Consider the following 14,999-nt stretch of genomic DNA (forward strand, 5'->3'; position numbering starts at 1 on the left):
AGAGGATGGGTTATGGGTTTTGTGTATATTGTGGTTGTGTTGTTTTATAATTTTTTGGCAATTAGAATAAGTAAAATGGAGGGCTAGGATTTAGTTAATTGAGGGTACCTGTTAAGTAAATTTCAGTTAATTAGAAACAATCACTCAGTTAAACGTTTATTTACTCTGCTGTTTTCTGTGTGCAATGCTTGACACTGTAGGCAGCTAAGACAGCAGTGCCTGGTTCTGTAGAGTTCCGCAGTTTAGTGAGCAGACAGGTAAAGATAGCCACAGTCTATTGTGTAGTGATAAATAGATGTATGATTAAGGCTAATATTACTCATTTGTGCATCATAAATTTATTGAGCAACTATTTTGTTTTAAGCCTAGTGTTGGCACTGGAAGTACAGTGAAAACAAAGATTTGCTCCTACATTGAAGACGCTTACAGGCAGGTTTTAAGAAGGCTTTATTTGTTCTTATCCTTAAGTTTTTAAACGAAGTAACTAAAAAAAGACAGGAAACAGCAGGAGTAAGTTGACTCTCTACTGGAGGAACTCAAATCAGAATGTTTGTGTGACAACCTAGTATTTCCTTGATCAACAGAAAAATTTGAAATTCTAATTTTTCCTACCAATATTGGAGGCCCTCTACTACTAAGCTTGTGATAGGGTGTTTTTAAAAAAGTAGGAATTAGGTGAAAAGTTATTTTAAAGCTTAAAAATTCAAATCCTCAATCACAAAGTAATGTTAATGGAGGAAACACAATAGTTCTTCGGAAGTTAGATAGGGATGAGGCAATCAGTGGTGGGAACTCAATCCGATAATTATTTGGGATGTCATCAAGGCTGCTTGTTGGTGTTCTGTAACCTGTTATGCTGACTGTTCCTGTATTACCACACTGCAGTTATCAAAGCCTTATTTAAAAAAAAATTTTTATAAGGAAATTAGGATTCAGGATCTTTGTGACTCTGTATGCCAATGGGAGGTGTTAGTGGCTTTTCAATACTGGCTTTGTCATGACAGTTTTATTATTTATTTTCCTTCAGTAGAGAAGAAAAACCATCTGCTTAATGATAGTTACTGTGTTTTTGGTTTTTTAGCATAACTTAGCTTGAAAAACTTTTATAGTAGGGTAGAAAAGAAAACCCTTTCACCAAACTACTGAAAGATACTTTTTTCTATTAGTCTGTGTTGATTTACCCTTCTCACACAGGATGTGTTCTGAAATAGAAGTTAGAAGAAGTGCTTGAAACAAATGCTCGTTTTCTTTGTCGATTGTCTTAACAAAGCAATTATTGTAAAATAAGCCAGTAATCTGAATCTTTGTATTAACTCTTCTGGAAATATCATTAGGGAAACTGATGATGAAAATAATAGTGTGATCTTACCCTAAATTAGAGAAAACCAGGTAATTGTAGGACTGAATTTTTTGGTAAAGACCATTGTAATGCTGTCATCTGTTAAAGTAGATAAAAGGTTTCACAGTTCATGCTTTGTTGGTATCATTGCCTTAGTTTTAAATTAAAACTGCCTCTTTCTAGCTCCTTGAATGTGATGGTCTTAGAAATGGTACTCCTGTGTTTTACTCCTGAGATGTACATGCTAGGATTTGTTTATTCCTTTCTTCCCAGGTAGTTCAGCTCATGTTTAAAGCTGAGTGTATAATCTCTGAAAATAAAGATGAATTCCCCAGTCCTGTAATAGTTATTACACTAAAATTTAAAAGGTTGGTAAATTAGTATAAATTGTGTTTATCAGAAGAACTGGTTTTGCTGTAAGTCAATATTCATTGGTTGATAATTTTTACATAACTTTATTTTTTAAAAAAGATTTTATTTATTTGGGGGGGAGGAGGGGCAGCAGGAGAGCATCCCGAAGCAGACTCCCTGCTGAACCAGAGCCCTGGCGGGGGTGGGGGGGTGGGGGGGTGGTCCTGGATCTCATGACCCATGAGATCATGACCTGAGTCGGAACCAAGAGCCAGTGGCTCAACTGACTGAGCCACCCAGGCGCCCCAATTTTTACATAACCTTAAAAAGTATACATAAAAGTAAAATGTTCCTATGACATTAAAAATATTTTTGTAAACTGTATCTAAAACACAGTAAAACTGGGGCACCTGGGTGGCGCAGTCAGTTGAGTGTCTTACCCTTGGCTTTTGGCTGAGGTCTGATCTCAGGGTTTTGGGATTGAGCCCCCTGTCAGTCTCCATGCTCAGTGCAGAGTCTGCCTGGGACTTTCTCTCCCTCTACCCCTCTCCCCCGAAATAAATAAATCATTAAAAAGAAACAGTAAAGCTAACTGAAAACTGATGTATGGATGTTTTTATTCATTTTTAATGAGGTGAGGTGAGGTGTGATGTGATAGGATGGCATAACATGATGTGGGAACGGTTTTGGAATTATGCACATCTGCATTTGAGTTCTCTTTCTGCCATTTTTTAGCTGTGGTAATATTTGGCAAATTACTTAATGTCCTTAAACTTTATTTCTCTCATGGGTAAGATAACCCATGTGAAGTGTCTCATATGGTACCTAGTTTGCAGTAGGCACTCAAACAATGTTCTTAATACTGGAAAAATTCAGAACTGTGAATTAAACCCTAATGTTTATGGTAGTTAAAGGTAGTTGAAATTATGGGGCTTAAAAACCTTTATTTAAAGTATTCATGGGGGTGCCTGGATGGCTCAGTTGGTTAAGGTTCTGACTCTTGATTTCGGCCCAGGTGATGATCTTAAGGTCCTGGGATCCAGACTCAGGTCAGGCTCTGTGCTCAGCGGGGAGTCTGCTTTGGGATTTCTCTCTCTCCCCCTCTCCCTTTGCTTGTCCCTCACTCACGTGTATGTGCGCACGTTCTCTCTTTCTCAAATCTTAAAGTAGTCGTGAATCTAATTCTTCCTAATTTTATTTATTTTTAAAGATTTTATTAATTTGAGAGAGAGAGTGCAAGCACTAGAGGGGCGGTAGAGAGAGAGAGAGAACGGCACAACCTGAGCAGAAGGCAGACGCTCACCCCTTAACTGACTGAGCCCCTCCTAGGTGCCCCTAATTCTTCCTAATTTTAATTAATATTTCATAGAAATGGTTAGATAGTCTTTTATGATTCTAGTACTATGGTTTTTCTTGCTCTGAGGTAATCCATTATAATCTGAGAATTATTTAGTACTAACAGCTGTCAAGATTGTGAATTATCTTAGTCTTAACTCCTCACTTTGACCTCTCTAGTTAATGGAATTCAGTTACCTTTACTGAAAATAAAGAAAGATGAAGTTTAAAGCTGATCATATATATTTGTAGAATTCAAATAGAAGCTTGCTGTGCTACATTTGAGTTGTATAATGTAACTATAGCCATATCCCAGTGAAGGTAAAGTATCATTGATGACCGCTTGAATTCATGTTGTTCCATTCTTCTTAAAATAAATACTTTTATTTTATTATAGCTTAGCTGTAGAGAATGATTATAGGAAAAAGTGTCCATGGTTCCAGATATCACAAAAATTGAAAGGACCAAAAGAGTTCTGTATTAAATTTTGTATTAATCAAATTCTTATGGTTAAGATACTTTTATGTGTTCAAAATGTACCCTACCTAACACATTATAGAGCATTGGACTGTATAATAATAAATTGTACCTTACATGTTAGGTCAGTAACATCTTCTTGAGAAAACTTGAATGTAATTATACATGAAGATGTACTCATATTTCCTAAAAGAATACATTTTCTTGTGATAATCTCTGTATTTGTTGTGCCAGTCAGTGATGAATCTTCTATTTTTTTTTTTTTAAGATTTTATTTCTCTATTCGGCAGAGTGAGAGAACACAAGCAGGGGTAGCAGCAGAGGGAGAGGGAGAAGCAGGCTCCCTGCTGAGCAGGGAGCCCGACATGGGGCTTGATCCCAGGACCCTACGACCATGACCTGAGCTGAAGGCAGACGCTTAACCGACTGAGCCACCCAGGCACCCCCAGTCAGTAATGAATCTTAACCACTGAAGAAGTTGGATGGGGTTCATTTTAATATCAGGCTACAAGAGTATGCTGTCTTAGGGCAACCATATACCTCTCTTCCTATAGGTTTTGGTAATCAGTATAGTATTTATAAAGGATTCTTGAGTCAGGCTGCTAGGTATGCTGGCTCCATTGCTTCCTAGTTTTATGAATCTTAGGTACCTTATTCAGTTTCCTCATCTGTGAAATGAGGATGACAGTAAAAATATTACTGTTTCATAGGATTGTAGGATTTAATGAATTAATATATTTAAATCACTTAAAAAGTGTCTGGCACACAAAGGCCCAAAGGTTTTAGATATTATAGTTGTCCCTGTTCTACAGTGTGACAGATGTGAATTATCCCTAGGTTTTTCATTATGTCCTATAAACTGTATGCAGAGATTAATAAAATCCAAGAAAGAGTGGCTTTGTATTAAGAATATAGAAAGGGGCGCCTGGGTGGCTCAGTCAGTTAAGCATCTGCCTTCAGCTCAGGTCATGATCCTGGGGTCCTGGGATTGAGCCCCACATTGGGGTTCCCTGCTCAGTGAGGAGTCTGCTTCTCCCTCTGCCCCCCCCACCTCATTCTCTCTCTCTCTCTCCAGCTCTCTCTCTCAAATAAAATCTTTAAAAAGAAGAGAATATAGAAACAAACTGTTCCTTTTGCATTATATGTAAGCTATAAAATGAGAGCATAAGCAGATAGTCACCCTTTGAAGGAAAGAGGGGGATAAATATAACCTTAAACATTCGAATCAGATGGGTGAAGTTGATTATATGTTCAGCCAGTGATTAACAAATAGTTATTTGAAACTGGACAAAAGTTAGGTAAAATTAGAGTAGTATTTGTATTTGTAATGCTGTCAGATTGTCAATAGCAGCTCTTTAAGTTACCCATAAATACAGTGTAAAATGAAGACTCTTTCATGATAAAAGCAAGCAGAAGATAATAGTGTAATGCCTTTCATATTACTAGGATTCAAGTGCAGCCCTATCTTAAACTTTATAGTAACTGAGTTTTAAACTTTGGTTTCCAAGTACCAAGTAAGAGTATAGTATGTACCTAGATGAAAAAGGCTTAGCTTGGCACCTTTGGAACAAAGAATCAGATTCCTTTGTACCTAGTTCATGCATAAAACTGAGAAAGAGAACGCTGCATATGGGAACATTCCTGTTACAATCCTTTATGTTCGAGGAGAGAAGAAAAATACGTTCTAGAATAAGGGTTTCAGAAGGTGGAAGATAGTTACTATTTAGGGTAATTGAGTTGAGAGAATGGAGTACAAATACAATGAAATGTTACATAAGATCTAATTAGAGCCTAGCATGCACTCTTGTGAGATTTGTTATTGCCTTGTGTGGCTTATCAATAAGTTAATGGGCAATACAGGAAGAGATTCAGGCTTTATGTATATAACCCTTAAAACTCCAGTCGCCTCCTTCCCCCCATTGGCTGCATTGCTTGCTCCAGGAAAGTTTAATGATATGATCATTTCCTAATAAGAAAGCTTTACCAATATTAGTGTTGTAAGTCTTTGACTGGATGCTTTTATTTATTTATTTATTTTTTTTTTTTAAAAGATTTTATTTATTTATTCGACAGAGACAGAGACAGCCAGCGAGAGAGGGAACACAAGCAGGGGGAGTGGGAGAGGAAGAAGCAGGCTCATAGCGGAAGAGCCTGATGTGGGGCTCGATCCCATAACGCCGGGATCACGCCCTGAGCCGAAGGCAGACGCTTAACTGCTGTGCCACCCAGGCGCCCCTGACTGGATGCTTTTAAATGAAATTTGCAGTGTCTGTGGCCATAACCTATTTCAGTATCAGAAGTAGGTACATTCATCATTAGCCCGTGGACTTGTAATTTTATATATCGTAGCCTTTTTCCTTTATAAACCTGTCTGTTTATCATATAAATGTTATAAGTCATATACCATTATCTAATGTGGAATAACCTTTTGTTTTAAAAACTGTTTATTTTCTTAGAATAATACCTTAAATTGTTCTCATTTGGATTTGAAATCAAGAAATGGGAATATTCCCTTGAATAAGAAACAAATGAATTGGGGGCGCCTGGGTAGCGCAGTCGTTAAGCGTCTGCCTTCAGCTCAGGACGTGATCCTGGAGTCCTGGGATCGAGCCCCACATCAGGCTCCTCTGCTGGGAGCCTGCTTCTTCCTCTCCCACTCCCCCTGCTTGTGTTCCCCTCTCTCACTGGCTCTCTCTCTCTCTCTCTCTGTTAAATAAATAAAATCTTAAAAAAAAAAAAGAAACAAATGAATTAAATTTATCTAGTTAATAGCACTAGCCATGATACTCTGAACTATTTGGTAGAAACTGTTATCATTATTTCAGACTTCCACTTTTCATGAGATTTGTTTTTATTGCTGGAGTGAATAGGTACTTTTTAGTTTAAACAGGGTACTTTTTCTTGTTCTGTGAGTTCCCATCCTTTTTTTTTTTTTTTTAAGTTTTATTCGTGAGAGAGGGACAGGGAGGAGCAGAGGAGAGAACCTTTAAGCAGACTCCCCACTGAGTGAGGAGTCTGACGCGGGGCCTGATCCCGGTACCCATGAGATCACGACCTGAGCTGAAACCAAGAGTCGGATGCCCAATAAACTGAGCCACCCAGGTGCACCTCCCGTCCTTGTTTTTGGCAACAAAGATTATTTATGCTAAAGACTTTGAAAGCTGTATTTCACTTGAACAACTTTAGACCACAGGTTGCAAATGGGTGTCTTGGACATTATTTAAAATTTTTGAAAGTTAATTGCTAATATATAAAAATAGGGAGATTTTTAAGATTTTATTTATATATTTGAAAGAGAGAGAGCAGGTGTGGCAGGGAGGGGCAGATGGAGGGGGACAAGCAGACTCCCCGCTGAGCACGGAGCCTGGGGAGGGGTGCACAGGACTGGATGGGGGGGGGGCTTCACATGGGGCTTGATCCCAGGACACTGAGATCATGACCTGAACTGAAGTCAGATGCTTAACTGACTGAGCTACCCAGGCACCTCTAAAATTGGGGAGATTTTATTGAAATTTCAGTACTAATAACAACTCCTGAAAAATCAGTGCTGGCAGCATTGGGTCTGTATTCTTACATGGTAGAAGTCAACAGGGGCCGGGAAGTACCACCATATACCTTTAAAGCAGTCATGACTCATTACTTTTGATATCTGGTCCTTCTCAGCATTGCAACCTTTGCATCAGTGAGTTTGTTTCTTGATGCATGGCTGTTTAATGGAATTATCTGGAGAATCATAAAAAGCCCTGGTTGTGCTCAGGCCATCATTCAGTTTTGTTCTGTTTTAAGCCTTTTTAGACAAGCAGTATTATCCTTTTATGATTTTAATTTATTCAAGGGAAGAGTGTTACATTTTATGTGTATAACATAAGTAAGAGAAGGTAAGCATGAGAAGTTAAGCTAAGTTTGAAAAAAAAACTTCCAGTAATTTAAAATCCAAAGAAGTATAGCTTTCTTAAAGTAATCACCTGAAGAGGCCAATTTTTTCTAAAAGTGCTACTCAAAACATATTTGGGAAAAAAAGGTGGTATATTTCTTTTGAATATTATTGGATGTCAGATTTTTATTCTTAGAGAGTAGATACATTTTAGTAATACTTGAAAAGTATATATAATTTGACAGGAAAATCAAATGTGATAAGTTTTATGAAGTAACAAGTCAGGCAGCTCAAAGTCTAATGGATGAGAATCTGGATTAAACCAGATTTTATCCAGCTTCACAGTAAATTTGAACATTTGTTCAAAGTAAATAGTTCTCCAGGAAAGAAGATATTGTAACTATAGGTTTATACCCATTAGCCTTCAACCTTAACCCTCCCTACTAAAAGAATAGAGTATAATGAATTAACAACAATAATAAAACAATAAGAAAACAAAAGTAATGAAGAAAATTTTATCAGAGTGATGAAAACAGAGATAACCCCTAATTTATGCCGTAGGTTTCAAGGAATGCCTTCCAGGAACAATATAGTTTGGACCAGATTTAAAAAAATTCAGTTGTAACTGTCTTTCTAGGGGGACCATGCACTGTTGTCAGAACCATATAAAGTTTGAAAAGCCATACTAATATGTCCTAGGAAAGAGAAAGTTAGGTACATGTGTTATGAGGCCACAACAGCAAAGTGATAAACTATATATAATTTATTTATATTATTTGTAAAAATATTTATATAAATACATATTTTCCCTCCTCTCTGATTAAACCTTTTAATATCACAGTTGGCTTCTACAACTTACCAAAAATTTTTTAAAGATTTTATTTATTTATTAGAGAGAGAGAGCAAGAGAGCAGGAGCAAGGGAGGGGTAGAGGGAGAAACAGGCTCCCCACTGATCAGGGAGCCCAGTGTAGGGCTCAGTCCCAGGACCCTGGGATTATGACCTGAGCTGAAGGCAGACACTTAATTGACTGAGCCATCTAGGCATCCCAAGAATTCCACTTTGAATAGATTTAAGTGCTTTTCTTTTCACAGTCCTTACCAAATTTATATGAACAAGATCTAAAGATGAGGCCAGGGGCGCCTGGGTGGCACAGAGGTTAAGCGTCTGCCTTCGGCTCAGGGCGTGATCCCAGCGTTATGGGATCAAGCCCCACATCAGGCTCCTCCGCTATGAGCCTGCTTCTTCATCTCCCACTCCCCCTGCTTGTGTTCCCTCTCTCGCTGGCTGTCTCTATCTCTGTTGAATAAATAAATAAAATCTTTAAAAAAAAAAAAATAAAGATGAGGCCAAAGGCAGGAGAAACAGTCTCCTAAGATCCTTTTCTCAGTTGTAGGACAGTTCCTTTAGGCCTGGGTCCCTGCCCGTCCCTGTCAGGTTGGGGAAATCAATGAGCCAACTAAGGAAACTAGTAAGTATTTACCAGGTGAACAAACTCAAGAAAAGCCAGTTGTACTAATTGTGGGCTAAATTTGATATCTCCCAAGTTCAAAAATTATTCTTTAATTATTATTATTTTTAAAGATTTTATTTTTCAAGCACCCAACATGGGGCTTGAACTCACAACCCCAAATTAAGAGTTGCACGCTCCACCGACTGAGCCAGCCAGGTGCCCCCACCCTAAAATTATTTTAAAAACAGAAATGTGCTTTAGATGAGTTGTATGGTATGTAAATTATATCTCAATAAAGCTGTTTTTAAAAAAAGCAAATGAGATCCCATGGAGAAATTCTGCCCATAAATACAGTGTTCAAGTGATGAAGAACATCAGTGTGGGAAACAGAAGGAATTTTAAGTTATTCAAGGGAGGGAGAATTAGGCTGGCTTCCTAGTAAAAAAAAAAAAAAATTGTGGACACATTTAAAAATCACCACACATTTTTGTTTTTTTATTGTTTCAGGAGGACAGTTGTGAAGCCAGTGCACTTTTGATTCAATGGGGCTGAATGGGTGAGTAAGTGAGTGCAGGGCTCTTTGGTACTTGTGGCAGATGGTAGAGAGCTCAGGTTTTGACTGTGTGACCTAGTTAGTGCTCTAAAGCTCTCTGAGCTTCAGGTTCCTCATCTATGGCAAGGAATAATTGGCTTTTACCAGGGCAGGTAAGTCCAGATTCATTTCACTGAATAGGTCACAAAGCACCCAGAATTAATCATTTTAAAATATAAATATCACTTGGCATCAGGGAAAAACAAATCAAAACCACCATTGGTCAGAATGGCTAAAATTAACAACTCAGGAAACAACAGATGTTGGTGAGGATGTGGAGAAAGGGAACCGTCTTACACTGTAGGTGGGAATGCAGACTGGTGCAGCCACTCTGTAAAACAGTATGGAGGTTCCTCAAAAAGTTAAAAATAGAACTACCTTACCACCCAGCAATTGCACTACTAGCTATTTATCCAAAGTATGCAAACATAGTGATTTGAAGCGGCACATGCACCCCAGTGTTTATAAGCAGCAATGTCTACAATCGCCAAAATATGGAAAGCCCAGATGTCCATCAACAGATGAATGGATAAAGATGTGACACACACACACACACACACACACACACACACACACACACTGAAATATTACTCAGCCATCAAAAATAATGAAATCTTGCCATTTGCAATGATGTGGATGGAACTAGAGGGTATTACGCTAAGCAAAATAGGTCAGTCAGAGAAAGACAAATACCATATGATTTCACTCATGTGTGAAATTTAAGAACCAAAACAGATGAATATAGGGGAAGGGAAGGAGAAAGAAAATCAGATGAAAACAGAGAGGGAGGCAAACCATAAGAGACTTTTAACTATAGGAAACCGAAGGTTGCTGGAGTGGGGCATAGGGTAATTAGGTGATGGACAGTAAGGAGGGCACTTGATGTCTTGAGCGCTGGGTATTGTATGCAACTGATGAATCACTAAATTCCACCCCTGAAACTGATAATATAGTATATGTTAACTAAATTGAATTTAAATATAAAATAAAAATAAATATAAATGTATTTTGTAAACCCTAAATCCCTTTACCTGTCACTCCACTGCTTTAAATGCTTTAATGGTTTCTTTTTGCTGTCTCAGTGATCTGTAAAAATCCTGCATGATGGACTCCTGCTATGTTTTCACCTTGAGAACCATAATCCTCAGGCTGTTGATCTTCTTCCACCAAGTCTTTTTTTACAGGCTGTTCCTCCATCTGGAGGCTCTGTTCCTAGCTCTTGATAAGGTGGTCTTTTTCTCATCCTCGAGGACACTGTTGTAAGTGTGGCTTCTGATAAAGGCCTTAATCCCCCTCTATCTAAATCTCTCCCTTTTGACTTACTCATAATGTTTATTCAGCCGGTCTTTGATTCCTTTGTATTTCTTTTATTCCTGTGATTGATTTTGATGCCACCTCTAGACTGTAAGCTCTGTGAGCACAGGAACTACGTATATGTTGACCTCACCCTTATGTTCCTGGTGACTATCCTAGTTTTAGGCACTCGCTTAATGTTTGTTGGTTGAATTAAGAACTCCATTTTGTTTTTGTTTTAAGATTTTATTTATTTGACGGAGAGAGAGAGCACAAGCAGGGGGAGTGGCGGGAGGCAGAGGGAGAAGCAGACTCCCTGCTGAGCAAGGAGCCCCATGCAGGACTATATCCCAGGACCTGGGATCATGACCTGAGCTGAGGGCCGATGCTGAACCGACTGAGCCACCCAGGCGTCCCAAGAATTCCACTTTGAATAGACACAAGTGCTTTTACTTTTCCTTTCCAACACCTGGAGATTATGCAGACTCCTTCAGTAATTGCTATTAATTCCTTAAAGTTCTTTTATGTCGAAATAATATTTAGAAACGTGTGTAAACAAACACGTGTGTATATCTTCTTTTTTTTAAGACTTCATTTTTTAGAGCAGTTTTAGGTCCACAGTAAAATTAAAAAGTGCAGAGATTTACCCCTCATATATCCCCCCCAAACATGTGTAGCTCCTCCATTATCAACATCCCCCACCAAATGATACGTTTGTTATAGTTGATGAACCTACACTGACAAATCATAGTCACCCAAAGCCTGTAGTTTACATTAGGGTTCACTCCAGGTGTTGTACGTTCTGTGGGTTCAGACAAATGTATGACATACATCCACCCTTTTGGTATCATACAGAATAGTTTCACTGTCTCAACACAAGTACCCTACTGAAAGAGTACATACAAGGGACACGTAACACAAAATTGAAGAGTCAGGAAAAGTTTCCAGGGAAAGGGACATTTAAGGTAAAGGCTAAAGAGGAGCATAAGTTAACTTAAGGGGTCCAGGCTGAGGGCCTTTAGGAAGAAATGCAGTTAAGTGTGGTGTTCGTTAACATTTAACTGCGAAGGGAGGATTGAAGTGAAATGAAGCTGGAGAGGTAAGCAAGTGGCAGATCAGGAAGGACTTTAAGCCACTTAAGAGATTTTACCTTTTCTCTAAGACTATTGAGAAGCTATTGAGAGTTTGAGTTGGAAGATAACAGATCAGATCTGCATTTTAGAAAGTTCCCTCAGGCTACAGTGGTGCACAAATTGCTGTGGACCGGCAAGAGTTGAGAGGGGAAATCTGGAGCAAGGAGATCAGTATGAGATTGTGTTCCATCCCCTGGGAGGGTAGTTTCTTTGCCACAGTGGTACTAATCAACATGGAGAAAACTTTTAGATTTGAGTGTTAAGAGCTAAAATTGACAGTTCTTTTGTCTCTTGTTTAGGTCATGAAGTAGATGGTTAGTACTATTGTGCTTTGAGATAAGATCCCGAGAGAAGAAAGTAGGTTTGAAATTTTCTTGGGGAGGCGAGGGTGGTGGCAGAAATGGGAGCCAAGAGATGAGTTCCGTTGGGAGTGTTCAGTTTGAAGTATCTGCATTTTTTATGTTTAGGTAGAAAAATTAAGTATACCTCTGACTATGTAGATCTCAACCTCAGGAGAAAGGCTGGAAATGTAATTTACATTTAGGATGTATCAGCATGTAAATGAATATATGATATGGATGATATGGATGCTTAGAACAATGTAGCAGTGCCTGGGAACAGTGTCTTTTACATAATGAATGCTTAATACATTTATGTTGAATGAATGCATGACTAGAAACCAGGAAGTGGTGTTGAGTGAGGAGAGAGGCTTGAGACAGTATTTAGAGAAAATGAAACCATTTAAGGAGAGGCCGAATAAGAAGCAGTTCGGAGCACCTGGCTGGGTCACTGGATTGAGCATCTGACTCTTGATCTCAGCCTCAAGTCTTGATCTCAGGGTAGTGAGTTCAAGCCTTGTGTGTGGCTCCACGCTAGGCATGGAGCCTACTGAAAAAAAAAAAAAAGGAGCAGTCAGAGAAACAGAAAGTAAGTCAGAAGTGAGTGACAGCATGAACTCAAAGGGGAAAGAATTTTTTAAAATAAGAGCAAAAGGCCACCAGTGCCAGGAGATCAAAAAGGTAAGGACTGAACAGTGTTCCTCAGATTTAACCTCAAGGGTGTGGTTTATCTGGGGAAAAGAAAGGTAACAATGGTTTGGGGGGATGGGATTAAAAACCCTGTCATGCAGTGTTCAGTAATAAGGAAATAATAGAGTGAGTGAGGACAACTCTTCAGTTTGGTTGTGAAGGACCAGAGATAAGGACTAAGGGATGGGCGTTGTGTCTTGTATTTTTCATAGGAATATTTTGAACATGTTTAGTGCTCATTGTAGGGGATCAGGAGAGAGGAAGAGGATAAAGGTTAGGTGAGAGAGATGATACAGTAAAGCTTATAAGTTACTTGCCTTGGGTGAGAGGACCACTTATTCTGTATGAGACAGGAAGAGGGTAATATAAAGATATGTAGCTTTGCAGACATGTTTTGCTGGTTTGTGTTAAAAAATTGAGGGAATTTTTATGTTACGATTTTTTTTAAGTAACTAAAATAATACATGCTTATTTAAAATTACAATTGACCTTTGAATAATGTGGGGGTTAGGGGTGCCAGCCCTCCAGTGCAGTTAAGAATCTGCCTATAACTTTTGACTTCCCAAAAACTTAACTACTGATACTCTTGTTGACCAGGAGCCTCACTAATAACATAAATAGTCAACACAAATTTTGTGTGTTGTATGTGTTATATACTGTATTCTTAAAGTAAGCTAGAGAAAAGAAAATATTAAAATCATAAGGAAGAGAAAATACATTTATAGTATTGTACTATATTTATAAAAAACAATCCTTTATAAGTGGACCTGTGCTGTTCAAGGGTTGACTGTATTATTAAGTAAAGCCCATAGTTTACATTAGAATCCAGTCCTTGTGTTATATATTTTATAGGTTTTGACAAGCACATAATGACATGTATCTACTATTACAGTATCCTATAGAATCATTGCTCCAAAAATCCCCTCTACCTTTTCATCCCTTTCTCCCTTTGTCTCCCCGAATTGGTAGAAACCACTGATCTTTTTACTGTCGCCATAATTTTTCCTTTTCCAGAATGTCAAATAGTTGGAATCATAGTGTATAGTATTTTCAGATTGGCTTCCTTCACTTAGCGATATTCTTTGAAGGTTCCTCTATTTCTTTTCATGGCTTGATACTTCATTTATTTTTATTGCTGAATAATATTCCTTTGCGTGACTATATCATAGTTTATCCATTCACCTATTGAAAAATATCTTGGTTGCTTCCACTTTTTGGCGATTTCAGTTAAAACATTTACTATGTTTAGCTGCTATAAACATTATGTGAAGGTTTTTGTATGGGCTTAAATTGTCAGTTCTTTTGAATAAGTACCAAGGATTGCTGGATCATATGATAAGAATATGTTTAGCTTTGTAAGAAACTGCCAAAATGTCTTCCAGTGTGGCTGTACCATTTTGCATTCCAACCAGCAATGAATGAGAGTTCTATTTTTTTTTTTTTTTAAGATTTTATTTACTTATTTGTCAGAGAGAGAGAGCGAGCAAGAGAGGGCACAGGCAGGAAGAGGGGCAGGCAGAGGGAGAAGCAGGCTCCCCTCTGAGCAAGGAGCCTGATGCGGGACTCGATCCCAGGACCCTGGGATCATGACCTGAGCTGAAGGCAGACGCCTAACTGACTGAGCCACCCAGGCGCCCCTGAACGGGAGTTCTTGTTGGTGCACATCCTCACCAGCATTTGGTGTTGTCAGTGTTTTTGTGCTTCCCATTCTAATAGTGGAGTGGTACCTTATTTGAATTTGCAGTTCCCTGATGGCATATGATGTTGAGCATCTTTTTATATGCTTATTTGTGATCTGTATATCTTTGTGAGGTATCTGTTCAGATCCTTTGCCCATTTTCTTTTTCTTTAGTAAGGTCTACACCCAATGTGGGGCTTGAACTCAGGACCCTGAAATTAAGAGTTGCATGCTCTACCGACTGAGCCAGCCAGGTGCCCTCATTTGCCCATTTTTAACTTGGGTTTCTTTTCTTGTTTAGTTTCAACTTGTTGGGGTGTTTTTTTTTTTTTTTTTTAATATTTTGGATAACAGTCCTTTTTCAGGTGTTTGTCTTGTGAATATTTCTTCCAGTCTGTAGCTTATATTTTCATTCTTTCAAGAATGACTTTTGAAGAGCAGGAGTT

At 38.4% G+C, this 14,999-nt stretch overlaps 1 protein-coding gene across 5 annotated transcripts in view; it reads left to right on the plus strand.

Annotated features, from left to right (window-relative positions):
- CSNK1G1 (casein kinase 1 gamma 1) overlaps window positions 1–14,999 on the plus strand; it is a 170,436-nt gene that overhangs the window by 40,730 nt on the left and 114,707 nt on the right. The window contains exon 2 of one of the 5 annotated variants that reach the window (XM_008708611.2): window positions 9,337–9,385. The exons of the other annotated variants lie outside the window; for them this stretch is intronic. The gene's annotated coding sequence lies outside the window, so the exon portion shown is untranslated. The remainder of the gene's footprint in view (window positions 1–9,336; window positions 9,386–14,999) is intronic. 5 annotated transcript variants of the gene reach the window in all.

The sequence above is a fragment of the Ursus maritimus genome, unplaced genomic scaffold, assembly GCF_017311325.1.
Source record: "Ursus maritimus isolate PB19 unplaced genomic scaffold, ASM1731132v1 scaffold_27, whole genome shotgun sequence".
Classification (NCBI taxonomy): Eukaryota; Metazoa; Chordata; class Mammalia; order Carnivora; family Ursidae; genus Ursus; species Ursus maritimus.